The sequence below is a fragment of the Alligator mississippiensis genome, chromosome 5 (assembly GCF_030867095.1).
Source record: "Alligator mississippiensis isolate rAllMis1 chromosome 5, rAllMis1, whole genome shotgun sequence".
NCBI classification, from domain to species: Eukaryota; Metazoa; Chordata; order Crocodylia; family Alligatoridae; genus Alligator; species Alligator mississippiensis.
In genome coordinates, this window is record NC_081828.1 from 13390274 (window position 1) to 13405788 (window position 15515).

Sequence of the window (15515 nt, forward strand, 5' to 3'; positions counted from 1 at the left end):
GAGCTCAGGGTTTGTATTAAGGTTTTGAGTTAATTTGGACTAAGATTTTGTTGTTGAAGGTCACTACTGAGAGTTGTTAAGTGGCTCATTTGAATTCACTTGGCAGCATTAGTCTGGTCCTATGGGTTTGATGCCCACACCACAGAGAACTTAAATCATAGCTGGCAATTTTCTTGACAATCAGCAGAGAAACCACTGGACAGAGAGAGTATGACTTAAAGGTTCCCCCTGAAGATGGGGCATCATGGTAGAGCACTGTAAAGAGCCTTGCAGGGTGGCTACACATTAATACATATAGAAAACTTCAGCCTGAATGACTAACCTTGTCTTGGTGTCAGTTTGCAGTAAAGGTAAGGGTTGTTGAACAGGTAAAGAAAAAGATCATGAACTGAATAGGGGGATATTTCTGATAAGAAGCAGAGGTGGAGAAAACTAGATAGTCAATATTAGTATCTTCTGGGGATCTTCTGGGTAGATACAAAACAGTTACCAGAAGAGAAGAGGTAGTTTACATAAGGAACGTGAACAACTGGCCAGTGGCCATGCATTTGGCAGATGCATTAGTCTGTTTTTGTTGTTTCCCCAGTCCTTTGGGAATATACCAAATTTATAAAATGCCTTAAAAATGTCAGGGGTTTAGGTTGTAGCCGTGTTGGTCTAAGGACATAAGCAGACAAGGTTCCTTGGGTGAATTTGATATCTTTTATTACACCAACCCGAATAGTTGGAGAACAGTTATTAAGCAAGCTTTCGGGTTCAAAAACACTTACCTGACGAAGGGTTTTTGAACCCAAAAGCTTGCTTAATAACTATTCTCCAACTATTCGGGTTGGTCTAATAAAAGATATCAAATTCACCCAAGGAACCTTGTCTGCTTAAAAATGTCATACATTAAGAACAAGATGATGCAATCAAGGAAACTTTAGGATACAAAGCCCATGCTACTAGTGCAGTGGTTTGAGGCTGTGATGGCTACTAATTTAAATTCAGCTGTATTTTATTTTAGGGATCATAAGTAAAAAGAGTCATTCTGAAAAAGGCTGTGCTGCATCTGGAGATCTGGGACCTACCTGAAATGTGTACATGTCTTGCTGACACTTCAGTTTCAGCCAGGAACTGGTGGATAGGAACACAGGTAAGTCATATAAGAGAGAGTAAACATGCATGTGGTAAGAGCTAATGATAGGACCAAACCTTGTTCCACCTGGGTACATGTTGTGTTGCTGGTTTTCCCTAGCAATCAGTGTAGGGAAAGGTGTGTGGCTGGAAAGTTAGCAAGTTCAGGCATAAATGTTCAGGGTGTGGATGTTTACAGCTTATTGCCAGGTGCTTCAAGTAAGCATCTAGGTCAAAGATCCAAGGTCAGTTCAGTGACAGCAACAACTGCAGCCAGGAATAATGGCAATAATAATAATAATAGTTTCTTATTTATTGCATTGATGTACAAAGCATCTATGTCTGTAGCATTGGGGGGATGTTGGAATATGTATCTAGCTTTTCAGGGCAGGTTTAGAAATTTAGTAGGCCAGGCAGAAGCTCTGCTTATCTAGCTACCTGTATCATGGTGATATTAATGAATAAAGTATCCCAACTCGAGCAATTCACTCTTTTCCCTTCTTTCCCCTCAAAATACCTGCATCAGCTAAGTGGATTAGTGGAAATGAAGATAAAGTAGTGGACTGGGTTCTATTTCTGGTTTTGCTACTTGCCTAATAGAGGACCGTGACCAGATAACTTTTCACTGCCTCAGTTTCACCGTCTGTAAAATGGACATTATGTGACAGTCCTCTTTTGTAAGACATTTTGTAATCAACTGATGAAACTGATATAAGAGTTAGGTAGTATTCACATTGAAATGCCTTAGAATTAACTCAAATTGGCAGAGGAAAGATATGGAAGTTCAGATTTGAAGAAGCCTGAGAACCATAGCTTTATACTACAAGAGAATTGGATGCTTAGCTTCTCGATGGCACATAGGAACTGCCATGTATTGGGTCAAGCCATAGGTCCATGTGTCAGCATCCTGTGTCACTGTGGCAAGGAATGGATGCTGAAAGGGAGAATGAATAGATATGACTAGGGTTTTCCCCCCTGTTCCTGTCCCACTTGCAGCCTCTAGTATTTAAGGACCAGGAAGTTCTCATTCAGAGCCTATACCCCTAACTCCCACGTTCAGTAGCTACTGATGCAACTTTCCTCCAAGAATTTGACCAATCTCTTTTTGAATCTGGTTAAACTGTCAGCTTCCGCAATATCTTGTGGCAATCAGTTCCACATTTGAACTACACACAGGCACAGATCATTCATTTTTAATTGCAATGGATTGCAGGATATTGAGCACTGATGTGTATATTTGTCTATCTGCCTTGCAGTGCTTTTTTTGGTTTTAATTCGGGACTGAGTACAGCACACTGGATATCAGACCAGTCTCATTTTCAATTTCTAGTCCCTTATTGATAATGTTGTATTCAGGTATTTTCCTGCTGCTATGGGCAATTTAATTGTTCTGAGCTTTTTTATTGTATTTAATTTGTGTTTCAAAATAGTAATCTCTTGCCATTGTATAGCATCTGCCAGTAGAGGATCTCGGGTTTCTTTGCAGGTGTTAATGAGTTTCTTCTCACAGAAGTCCCGACATGGGTATTATCTTAGTTTCACAGAGGGAGAAACTGAGGCACAGAGAAGTTAGATCCTGACTGAGGCCTCACAGACAGTCTCTTGGCAGCTGGGAAAAGAATTCAAGAACCTTGATGCCTAGTCCTGTGCCTTAGGACCAAGCTGCCTTGTAAAACACAGCAGCTCCTTTTGGACTGCAGGATTTTCAGAGCTGCATATTTCCTTCATTTTTTACAATGGACCCTGCTATTTGATGGTTTTTTCTTCTGCCTTTTTTTGATTATACGTGCCTTTTTTATTTTGCTATGCTGCTGTGTATCTCTCTGCTTTCTTTTTTATGGGCGATTAAAAAGAGGTAACTTTCTAGGTCGGGGGTTGGCAACCTGTGCCCCGCAGGTCGGATCCAGCCCATGAAGTGACTGGATCCAACCTGGCGGCAGCTTAGGGAATCAGCAGTATGCTCCAGCCAAGGCAGCAGAGGAGGTGTCTGCGGTGTCCTAGCACTTGCCTTTTTCCCTTTGCAGCCTCTGCTGATTTCTGTAGGAGCACAGGGGTTTTCCCATGACAAGGGCTGGGTTGCAAGCACCAGCCTGCACTGGCAAAAAGGTTGCTAACCTGTGCTCTAGATGGCTTCGCCTTCACCGTAACTTCTCCAATAGCCTAAGAAACGTTGTGAGGTAATTCAGGTTTTTTCTTTTTCTCCCTTTTCCTCTATTCATATTTCTCTGCTCCCACCTGCTTTCCCATTCCTCGCTCTCTCATGCTGTCTAGAACAGCGTTTCTCAACCATGGATTGCGACCCAAAAGTGGGTGGCAAAAATATACGAAAGGGTTGCGAGCAAACTTTAAAGAATGGCTCAACAAACTTTAAAAATGGATTCTCCTTTAAAGGAGAAAAACATGGGAAACCGTGGGCTTCTCCTTGCAGGCTGGAAGAGCTCCAGCCTGCAAGTGGCTGTTTGGGGCTGGGGGGGAGTGGGAGGAAGGTGATCAGGCAGTGAGCACCACGTACGTGTGTGCCACACATGCATGTGGCAGCCAGGCAGTGTGGAGAGCAGCTTCTGCAGCTCCCTGCCATGGGCCAGCCACCACCACTGCTTCCTCTCAGGCCATGGCTCTACCCTGGAGAGGAGGTGGGGTGTGGTGGTGGGCAACAAGTCTCCCTGCCCCAGTCTACCCTCCCATACTGGGTCCTGCCCACTGGGCCTCAGAGGTGGCTTCTGCCTATGCCGGTCCAGCCAGGCTGCAGTCCCAGGCAGCTGTGGGTGCACAAATCTTGGGGGGCATGTGCCCCCCCAAAACTCCAGACATACCCCCCTTCCCCACACACCACCCCTTGTCCCACACACTGAGGGGCTGAGGCCTGGGGGTGGGGTGCAGTGGGTTGGGAGTTAGGGGCACCATCAGGGCTGGGGTTGGGAGTGAGGGGCTCTGGCAGGGGCAGGGGGCTATTTTCTACTTAAACTATTTACTGGGTCGGGAGGGACTGGCCATCAATGTTTACACAAAGGTCCTGGTATAAAAAAAGTTTGAGTACCACTGGTCTAAAAGTTTGCTGTATACCCCGATTTGAGAAACATTAAATGATAATGATAAAAATTCTGTTTTAACAAACCAGAGGGCAGATCCTTGGCTTAGCGAAAGGTACTGCAGCTGTCCTAAAGTCAGCAGAGCTAGTCTGATCTACCTCTGCAGAGGTTTGGGCTCTAAGGGAATAATCAGTCTGGCACTGAAATCCCCCAAGTGCATCTCAGTGTTTCATTTGTATTCATTTTTTTATATGGCTTTTTACACACCTTTGCCACAGTCGGCATCAAATCTGTCAGCATTTCAGTCAAACAAAGGCCTTCTCAAGTCTTTCTGTTGGGTAAATAAAGCCGAAGCATTTCACCTTGCCCTGATAGGGTGCCACTGAGTTAATGTAAAGCCTGGAAAGGGGCAGGCATGGGAGCAGCGTGCTAGCATTAACCTGTGCTGCTGAGAAGGATTGCAACAGGATTGCAACAGCTCAGCCTATCTGAGCCACTGCACGTACTGTAAACACGGCTCCGTGCCTGCATTTGGTATGGGTGGTGATAAAACAATACCCATCTCTGGGAAATGATAACGGATGCCGTTCTCTCATTTCAAGAAATTTTGAACAAACAATCCCGGTTTCCCTTTGAACGCTGATACTCTCCAGACAGCCCACTGAGCTGCCAAAGGGAAGCATGCAGGTCAACAGTCATTGAGGGGTTAAAGTTTTAGGGAGGCAGGGAGGAAAAGCCCATCCGACTTTATAGAAGCGTGACATCGATCTTTGTATCTGTAGTGCAGTTCTGACTGTTTGCTGTTTTTTTCTCTGCCTTGGGACACAGTGACAGCAATAAATGCACTGGGACAGCAGAGATTGGTCTCTGAAGTGAGCAGGAATCCACCTTTTAATCTGGAAATAAGCCTCTGGTAACATGTGCCCACAGTGCCACTTGTTGAAATTTTAGGATAGTTAAGGAGAGACTAAGCCTCCTTAAAGGGAAATGCCAGTACCTTTCCATTACTTCCAGTATCCAATTTTTCTTTTTTGGAGAGTGATGTTCCCATAGAAGGTGACATAAAATCACAGACAAGTTATAATAGTGTAACTTGTATTTTTCTCAGCCTGGGCTGCTTTAATTTATGTTAGGATCATGCAGAATACAAAACAATGCATTTAATTTGTGTTTATCCTGTAATAGCTTTGACTTTTTCTGTTGTGTCCCTCCCTGTACTGGGTGTATCGCTGTGTGTGCTTCCTCTGGAGTTGTTTATGTCCACATTGACGGGTTCAATAAGCACTTTCTTAGCAGGGCGTCTTCCAAGGCAAAGACAGTGTTTTTAATTCTTTTTGGAGTTCCCACTTCCTACATTCACCAGGTCTCCACAGTCTGCAGCTGAGAACAATAGAAATGAATATCAACAGCCTTGGTAAAGCTTAATTGATTGCTGTATGTTAACCATAGAATCTCTTGATACTAAACAGCTGTACAAGTATAGGACATCTGTTTATTCCATGTCAGTATTTTATTAGTGTTCCAGCTACACTGCTTTAGCTATAGTATAAATTTAAATTTTAGGCATTTTATTGACAGTGGGCATGTCTACACGTGCATTTATGCTGGTTTAAATTTACTGCTCAGTAAATTACTGCGCAGTAAGTAGAAATTCGCTGGCATCTACACATGCAGGCATTAAAGCACATTAATGCTCTTTGTGGACTGACTTGGAACTAAAGTTTGTCCCGTCAGTCCACAAACACACACAGTGTTACTGCGTAGTGAGGCATCTCCATGTGCATTACTGTACAGTAAATAATCGGGCATAAATTTGATACCGGCATAATGCAGGTATCAAATTTACATTCAAGTTGGCGTAAGTCACCTTAGTTACTGTGCAGTACGGATGTGCTAGTGTAGATGCACACCCATGCTGGGCAGTAATTTCAGTTACTGTGCAGTAAATGTGCGTGTGTAGATGCACCCAGTGAGTCTGAAAAACCCAGAATTGTAGTGTGCTAATGAATTTCCTATTTCTCAGCAAGGGGCTCCTATTCCCTTAGCAAGGGAATTTCCTATTTCTCAGCAAATTAAGAAAATTGTGCTAATCTCTTTAAGGAGTTGCTGTGTATACAAGAATGTGAATAAAGGCCATGGGAGAATACGAATAACATGTAATTAGAAATAACTATTCCTAAATTTGAATAATGAAAATTTGAGAATAAATTACCCAGGTAAAATATATAGATTTAATTATATACCATGGTGCCTGGGAATTAGGGAGTAATGTTGGGCCCTTTTGAAATTACCTTATAAAGGGCAAGATTTCACCTTATACACATGGATGGGTGTTGGTGAAGGCAAATTTTCCAAACTATCCAAAAAACCTATATTAATAAGTAGATTTTCAGGGAATATCTACAGAAGGAACACTTTCATTTTCCATATCTACATTAGAATTTCTTTTCACCAGACGGGGAATATGAACACTTGTATCCTGGCCAAAATTCCAGTTTAAGTGAATCTACTGAATTTTGCTTTTGTTTTAATTTGGATAATATATTCTCTCTTGTGCAATACTGATAAGTTTCTATGCTGTAGATCTTGGGAATCCACCTGGATAGAAGGGATTATGTAAATGGTAGGCAATCATGACATCTCAAGGAAAATCCTGAATGTGATGATAAGAAAAGAATATGAACAAGGCATCCAAGGGTCTCTGTGAATCCCCAAAAGAAACCATGACTTATATTTGTTTTTATATTGTCTTACATCAAGTTAAAGATGTGGGGTGTGTTCTAGGTCACTACCTCAATGGGGTATGCGCTTAAGACGACAGAGTTAAACTCCAAGACTTTTGTATGGTTTATTTTCGTTGCAGGACCATGGAGATAAGACACATAACTGTATCACATACATGGCAGTGATATCCATCTGATAAATTGCACTTTCTATGCACTTTTGATGACCTTGCCTCCTCTCTGCCTTTTAATCTGTTTCCACAAGATTGTTCCTAGCATTTCAAACTCTTGAGAAGCTTTCAAACAGCATTTTAAAATAATCAAGCGTACAAACCCTCTTTCCCCCTCTCCATATATAGAATTCTCCCCTCCTATTGTTTTGGTCCAAGACACATTATTCATTCTTGAACTAATGATAAGTTTTAAGTGCAATAACTTTTGGGCTATGTGTGGGTAAATTATGCTACTGGAGATCTGGTATGATAGGAACATTTATTTATAGTTCTGGTAGCTCACATTCCATTGGACTTGAAAATTGTGATGTGGTTTTATATAAGAGGAGCACTGGATCATTTTTAGAAGTTCTGCTATACTAGAACACTTATTTGGTATGACCTACATAAACTCGTTTGTGAATACTGCAGCATCCTAAGGAAATACAAGATGATAAAACCTGCATATTGTCCTATTAGATATCCTCATATATAAGCATGACACTAATTTGGAAATTAAAATGTAAAATTCTGTAAAATGTAAAAAATGAGAGATAAACTTTATATCTAATAAATATATATGAACATGAGAGAACAGGAGCATGACGACAGGTTGACCTTTAGTTTGTGGGTTTGTTTTTTGAGTTCCAGGTTTCCCTTTCTCACTTTGAAAAAGAAAAAAGAGGCAGTGGAAGCTAGGGACAGTCCTCAAGGAGGACTATACAACTGTGGTCTGCACTTGTAGGGAAATGATTAGGAAAGGTAAGGCAACTGAGTTTTAAGGCTGTGGGAAACAGCGCCATTTTGTTTCGACTTCCGTTTTATTTCGACAGGACAGTGTTTCGTTTTGAGTTTTGTTTCATTTTGAAACCACTGTTGCTGTTTCGACACTGTTTCGACGTTTCGCCCATAGGCTATAATGGGGAAACATGAAACTGCCCATAACTTTGTCATATTTTGGCAGATGTGGATGAAAAGAGCAGGATTGATAGCCCCTTCTGAGGCCATGGAGCCTGCCGGTTTCAAGGAGATAGGTGCAGGGGTTCCTGGGAAACTGTGCTTCAAGCTGCTGACAAACAAAACTCGTGTTATGTGTGCATGTTAAGGCACAGCAGGGTGAAAACTGCAGGCATGGTAGGCCCTGCTGAGGCCTTGAAGCCTGCCAGCTTTCCAGGGGTTTCTGGAACACTGCACCTCAAGCTGCTGACAAGCAAAATTCATGATATGTGTGACTTTGTGTATGTGTTAAGGCGTGCCCTCACTGGCACTGCGACCTCTACATGACACAGTAGTGTGCCCCAATGAGGTCTCCTCCTCCCCTACAGCCTCGTCCTCATCCACCACTTTAAATGACAACAGGTAAAATAATAACTCAGTGAGCAGGAGCACAGTAGCACCAGCAGCATCTCAGGTAGCTGAACTGTGACAAAGCCTTTCTTTCCCCTCCTGCAGGAGCTTCTTCTCCAGAGTGTGTGTTAAGACGTGCCCTCACTGTGTCCTTCCCCCCTCATCCCCCTCCCTCTTTTTACTTTCTATTTCCCTATAGGCAAGCCAGCTTCAGCGTCGAAACTCGAAACGTTTTGAAACTTTTGAAACATTTCGACTGCCCTTGTTTTGTTTCAAGGGTGTTTCAAAGCTCTTGGTTTCATTTTGATTTCGCTTTTTCGAGTTCGAAACAAGTTGAAACAGTGTCGAAAGGAAACAGCCGGTGAAATTTGGCACAACCCTACTGAGTTTAAGTTAGCCAAGGCAGTCAAGGGCAATAAGAAGTCCTTCTTTAGGCATGTAGGAAGCAGAAGGAAAACAAATGGAAGCATGGGGCCTCTGCTTAACACCTTGGGATAGCTGGTAATGGATACTCAGGAAAAAACTGAACTCCTGAATGCACACTTTGCTTCAGTATTTCACCAGACCAAGGGGAAAGACAAGTGAGATACGGATCGCAGGGAGCACAGTGGGAATGATAGCCTTCCCACTGTGGATGCTGAGCTGGTGCAAAACCAGCTAGAAAAGCCAGACATTTATAAGTCAGCAGGACCAGACGGACTTCGCCCGAGAGTGCTGATGGCTGAGATCACTGCAGAAGCCCTGGCAAAACTCTTTCAGAATTCGTGGTGCACAGGGGAGATACCTGAGGATTGGAAGAGGGCCAACATTGTGCCCATCTTCAAGAAGGGGAAGAGGGAGGACCTGGGCAACTATAGGTCAGTCAGCCTAACCTCCATCCCAGGGAAAATCCTACAAAAACTCATTAAAGAATCTATGTGCAATACGCTCGTTGAGGGTTAGATTCTGAACGACAGCCAGCATGGCTTTGTCGCGGGTAGGTCTTGTCTTACCAATCGCATCTCCTTCTATGAAAAGGTCTCTCACCACCTCGACACGGGAGAGAAGGTCAACATTATATACCTAGACTTCCAAAAGGCTTTTGATCTAGTATCTCATGATATCCTTGTGGAAAAATTGGAAGATTGTGGGCTTAACCGTTCAGCACTTCAGTGGGCGGAAAACTGGCTGCATGGCATGACCCAGAGAGTTCTCATGAACAGATCTGTGTCATCCTGGTGAGAAGTGGCCAGTGGTATCCCTCAGGGGTCTGTGCTTTGACTGGTGCTTTTCAATATTTTTATCGATGATTTGGATGTGGGGGTGAAAAGCTCGCTGGCCAAGTTTGCGGATGACACCAAATTATGGGAGAGCAAGGTCATGCCACAAGATAGGGTGCAGATACAGGTGGACCTGGACAAGCTGGATAGCTGAGCATACCGGAACCAGATGAAGTTCAGCACTCAGAAGTGTAAGGTGCTCCATCTGGGGGCAAACAATCCCCAACATACCTACAGGGTCAGTGGTGACGATTTGACTTGCACCGCAACTGAAAGGGACCTAGCAGTAGTGGTCGACCATCACAGGAACATGAGCTGGCAGTGCGATGCTGTGGCAGCAGGTCAAACAACACGGCGGCCTGCATTAACCATTGCATCTCATGCAAAACTAAGGAAGTGATACTCCCACTGTACTCTGCATTGGTGGGACTGCAGATGGAGTACTGCATCCAGTTCTGGGCACCACACTTCAACAAGGACGTGGAAAAACTTGAAAGGGTCCAGAGAAGAGCCACTCATATGATCAGGGACTTGCAAGACAAGCCATCCAAGGAGAGGCTGAGGGACCTGGGACTCTCTAGCCTGCAGAAGAAAAGGCTGAGGGGGGACTTGGTAGTGGCATACCGCTACATCAGAGGAGTACATCAAGAACTCAGTGAACAGCTGTTCACCAGGGCACCCCTGGGGAAGACCAGGACCTATGGATACAAACTCCTGGAAGGCTGCTTCAGGCTCAATTCCAGGAAAAACTCCTTCACAGTCAGGGTGTCCGGACTGTGGAATAAACTCCCTCCAGTGGTGGTGCAGTCACCTACCCTGGAAATCTTCCAAAGGAGACTGGACAGTCACCTCGCTGGGATTATTTGACCCCAGTTGTCTTTTCCTACCTAGTGCAGGGGGACTGGACCTGATGATCTGCAAGGTCCCTTCCAGCCCCTCACAACCTATGAATCTATGAACTATATGTACAGCCTCTATTACTATTCAGCCTTTTCAGCTTCTTTGCTTTCCAGGCTGCGTTTTGGGGAATCATTTAGGTTTAATTTTCAACACAGAGGAACTTTGACAGGGCACATTATTTTCTTCTATGAACAGTAATAAGAAGACCATAATGGTGGGAGATACAGGAATATAGCCCAGTTTGGCCAGTTAGATATTACAGTTAGATTACACATATTATGCATACTGTCTTTGGTTTGGATTATAGATATTAGTACCACGAAAGGGCTTAGATGATTTCTCAAGGCCCAACCCCCTGTTCAAGGCAGGATTATTTGTGTCCAAACCATCCAGACAACTGTTTGTCTAACCTGTACTTAAAAACTGACAATGATTGCGATTCTACATCTTCTCTCCATAACCTGTTGCAGTCCCTGACCAACCTCAGGGTTAGAAAGTTCTTTCTACTATCTAAACTAGATGTCCTTGGTTGCAATTTAATCCTATTATTTCTTGTCCTATGCCAAGTGGACAATAGAGAACAAATCTTCAATACCCTCTTTTTTGTCTGAAGACTGTTATCAAACCTCCCTACATACTTCTTTTCTGTACCCCTAAGTATTCCTACTTTTTCTAGCCTTTCCTCATATATCATGTCTTCTAAACCTCTTGCCATTTTTATTGCTCTCCTCTGGACTCTCTCTTACTTGTCCTTTCTTAAATTGGGCCCAAAATGGGATACAGTACTCTAGCCTCACCAGTGCTGAACTGAATGCAAGCCTATTCCCCTGATTTGACCACGATGCTTCTTTTAATGCACTGTGTTATGTTATTAGCATATTATAGTCTGGACTCATCTAGCTTGTGATCCACTATAACTCTCATACCCTCTTCTGCTGTATAACCATCTAGCCAATCATTTCTCATTTTGTACTTATGCATTTGATTATTCCTTCCAAAGTGTAACATACTGTACTCATCTTTTAAAAATGTAATCCTATTTATTTTAGACCATTTTTCCAATTTATTAGAGGTGCACCGATACATCAGTTCAATATTGGATTGGCACCAATACAAAATTGACTATATTGGAAATCGGCTTTTTTTGCCCGATGCCTCCAATAATGTGGCTGATAAATGCCCTGTGCATATGCATCACCTGTTTCCTTAGACTCTTCCTGGGACTTTGGGGGTTGAGTGATAGATGAAATGACAAAGGCCAAAGAGAGGATTGAGAGGTAGATAGCAAGAGGTTTTAATTTTTAAAGCCTGAAAATGTTGCTATGCTTGGATATCCTTTTTTTTCTCTGTTTGTAAGGTAGACTGACTTCAGACTACCACAGCTAATCCAACTCTTTGTAAAATGTAATCTGCCTACTGGTAAGGTCAGCATACCTATATACATAAAACATAAATATCATGGCAGTGATTCTTATTTAATCACTTCTTCCTGTTTACTTCATTGTTCCATCCAGTGGCAAAGTGGTACAGGCAGTTCAGTCTTGCCACTTCCCTTAATCATTTTATTCTTGTGACTGACAATACTGTGTAGAGAGTGGTCTGTGCCAGAAACCTGTTTGACTCCCTTTGGGCTGGATCTGGATTATGAAACTCCTTGAAGGCCACCTCCAGCAGTGGGGCAAGAAGCATCAGAGAGCAGTGGGGCTAGTGCAGCTGTTCCTTGCCCCATCACTGCTAAAATGCATTCCCAATGCAGTTCCATATACGAGATTTCACCAATAGGCCTTGGCCCTGCTCACCTAACCCACAAATTCCTGGTCCTTCTAGGAGCCCCACAGGCCAGATTTGGCCTGCAGGCCATATCTTTGACATCCCTGGTCTATACAAAAAGCTTCTGATAGTAAAGCCCCCCATTCTTGTACACTTATTGGGCAGAGCAATAGGTCATTTCACTAACAGTCCCACTGATTTCATGGAGACCACTTCTCAAAGAGCACATTACTGTTCACCATGAGCAAGGCTGGCCAAACCTTTGTCAGAATAGCTCTAAGAGTTATTTTTTGTTTTAAATAAACCCCCCCCCAAATCCTATGTCCACATTTACAGTCCTAAATCTGAGTTATTCTGAGAGCGTGCTTACAACTTCCATGGAAGTTGATGGGAACTGCAAACGCTTAGCACTGCAGAAAGCCAGGTGCGCAGACTTGAGAACATTGGTCCAAATATAGTCATTACTATACTATTAGGGAAATGTCAGGACTTACTGAGATTAAACAAAGACCTGCTTAGAATTTTTGTGACTTCAACTCATAAATGGATTTCATCACTCGCTACAGCTGCATAAACAAATGCATGTGGTACACCTTTTTAAAAAAAGAGACCCCAAAGAATTTGTCTAATCGTGCCTAATGAGCAAAATGTATTCCAGGTGTTGGTTGATGCCTCGTATACCTGAGCAGCCCAGCCCAGGCCAGCCATTTCCCAGTAGGGAAATAGTTTGCTTGCTTTTCTCTATCCTTGGCAGCAGAAGTGCTTTGGACAGGTGAGTGTTTTAAAGGGGAGATGTACAATATGAAACCCAGCACCAAACATCTTATTCCCTTTATGAAAAAAGTCTTGTCCCACTGCTGCTTTAGGTCTGCAAAAGCATTGTCCCTGCTCGGTCAGCAGTTTTTACAATGCCTGAGAAGATAGTTCAGCTCTTGCACAGCAAGGCTATTGGGTATTTGGAATAAGCTTCTGACCCACACATTTTCCAGTCATTTTCCATGTTTGCGTGTGTGTTCCTCCTACTAAAAGGGGTCACAGCAGAAGCCCTGAAGACTGACACTTTGTGTTTATACACAGAGCAGCCAGCCAGCACTTCTATTATGCTTCTATGCCAGTTTGGACTGAACTGCAGTAGACTCCAAACCAGTGGAGTCCTACACATCTCAGAGTTGAATTTTCCCAGGTCTGTTTAACAACATTATAGTGCAGCTTAGAGCAAGAAGAAAGTAAGTATTAGCATTAAAAGATGGAAAGTATGTCTTCACAATGTGCTGTAGCTATTTGAGTTTGAATATGGCCATCCTGTTTTCAAAGCTGGGAAACCAGAGGTTTTTCTGGATGAATAAATAATAGGTCCTTTTAATGCTACATATATGTAACTGCTCCAAAAATATTTCCATGCAAGAAGGCTTGTGGACCAAAACAAAACTCTTTAATGCTCACTTTTTACTTGAGCTGACATCTGTGGTTTGAAAATAAAAGTTTCGGAATTACTATTTTTTAAACTTATATCAACCTAATTCGTATTTACCATGCTTACTTTCAACCATGCTTTTTTCCTGGGGAAAATGCAGGAGCACGAAATCAAAGTGGGGCAGGATTTTGTGCCATTGAAGTTAATGGCAAACTCCCACTGACATTAAAACGATCAGGGTCAATCCTACAGTGACTGTTCGGCTCCTTACCCCAGTAAAAAGGAAGTAATATATTTTGAAAAGATTAACATTAGCTCCAAGATGTGTCATTGATGAATCTGAACAAACCAACATTTTTCACAAAATACTATACTTTTTACCCCAACTAGCTCTAATTTGTGAACAATTGGGATGAACAAATATTGCATCCTGTCAATCCTTCATCCTGGGTGTGTAAGTGGCATGCTTTTCTGCCCTGCTGTTTGTGCTTCAAATCCTGGTAAAGTTAAGGGGACTGTGGTTTCTTATGGCCGTTGGAAATTTGGCTCAATGTCAGTTAAAGTACCTGCCTGAACATTTTGGCTCGATTGCCTTAAAAGGTTATGTTAAAACTACATGTGCTGCCACAGCCTGTCTGCATTTTCCAAATATGAAAATGACCTGTGCTTAATTAAACTTCCCCGCCTCCTAATGGTGATATTAAGCCCAATTTGAAAGCTCTGCAGTTCTCAGAGTAAAGGTGCTAGAGGAGGGCAAAATACCTCTGAACTTGTGTTTATAAAACATGCTCCTCTTGGGAAATGCAGGAATATGACCCTGCTTGCATTCTTTCAGTAGGCGGGCGTTTACCTTGTAGTCTGCCTTAACGCACAACCAAATATGGGCTCGGGGAAATACCTGTCTTTCTCCTTATAAGGATGCAGAGGCACTTCCAGTGCCCACAGTCAGCTTTCTTGCCAGTAGTAGTTGCACTGTGTTGTTGATCCTTATGCCTAAAAAGGCGGTTCCTCCACTCCCTTGCCTCCAGCTGCAGAACTCTGCAGAGTATACAGCTCTCTGAAATCAGGCATTTACTCACAAGGAAAGCAGTATTTCTGGATTTCACTGTCACTTTTTAAAGCCAGTCAATTTACAACTACGGCTGTGGTTATCCTTTACTCTCATGATTAAGCAGTCGATGAATAATAAAGAGCCCAACAAAAAGCATAGTGCCTGAACCTTGCAAGTGGTTCCAGTTTACAGGCATTTTACCCTCCTGTAGCACCTTTGATCTGAGAACTGCAGAGCTTTTAACTCGGGCCTGATTATTACCATTAGGAGGCAGGGAAGTTTAATTAAACACAGACCCTTTTTAGATTCGGAAAACCAGGCAGGCTGTGGAAGAATATGTAGTTTGAATATACAGCTGTAAATTGGCAGGGATCCCTGAAGGACTCTACGTAGGTCAAGTATCGCCCACGCCCATGGGGGATAGCTTCCAGTATCAGGTGCTTTAGCTCCAAAAGCACATACAGGTACATGCCTCCTAACCCAAAAAGAGCTCATGTGACTACAAGATATGATTGCATTTTAATAATAACTCAAAACCTTTAAGAAATCTTGGTCCCCAAATATTGACTTCACTCATTCACACCCAGCCAGGACTGACATGTGGTTCACAGACTTTAAAGGACAGATGTATTTATTTTTATTAGAGACATATTCTTACTCTCTCTGGACTCGTCTGCCTTGAGATATTTATTCC

At 42.8% G+C, this 15515-nt stretch overlaps 1 protein-coding gene across 7 annotated transcripts in view; it reads left to right on the top strand.

Moving 5' to 3' along the window:
• The window catches only part of FGGY (FGGY carbohydrate kinase domain containing), a 412233-nt gene that overhangs the window by 10677 nt on the left and 386041 nt on the right, over window positions 1-15515 (top strand). For 5 of the 7 annotated variants that reach the window (XM_059727889.1, XM_019479222.2, XM_059727888.1 and 2 more), the window contains exon 2: window positions 1007-1135. The exons of the other annotated variants lie outside the window; for them this stretch is intronic. The gene's annotated coding sequence lies outside the window, so the exon portion shown is untranslated. The remainder of the gene's footprint in view (window positions 1-1006; window positions 1136-15515) is intronic. 7 annotated transcript variants of the gene reach the window in all.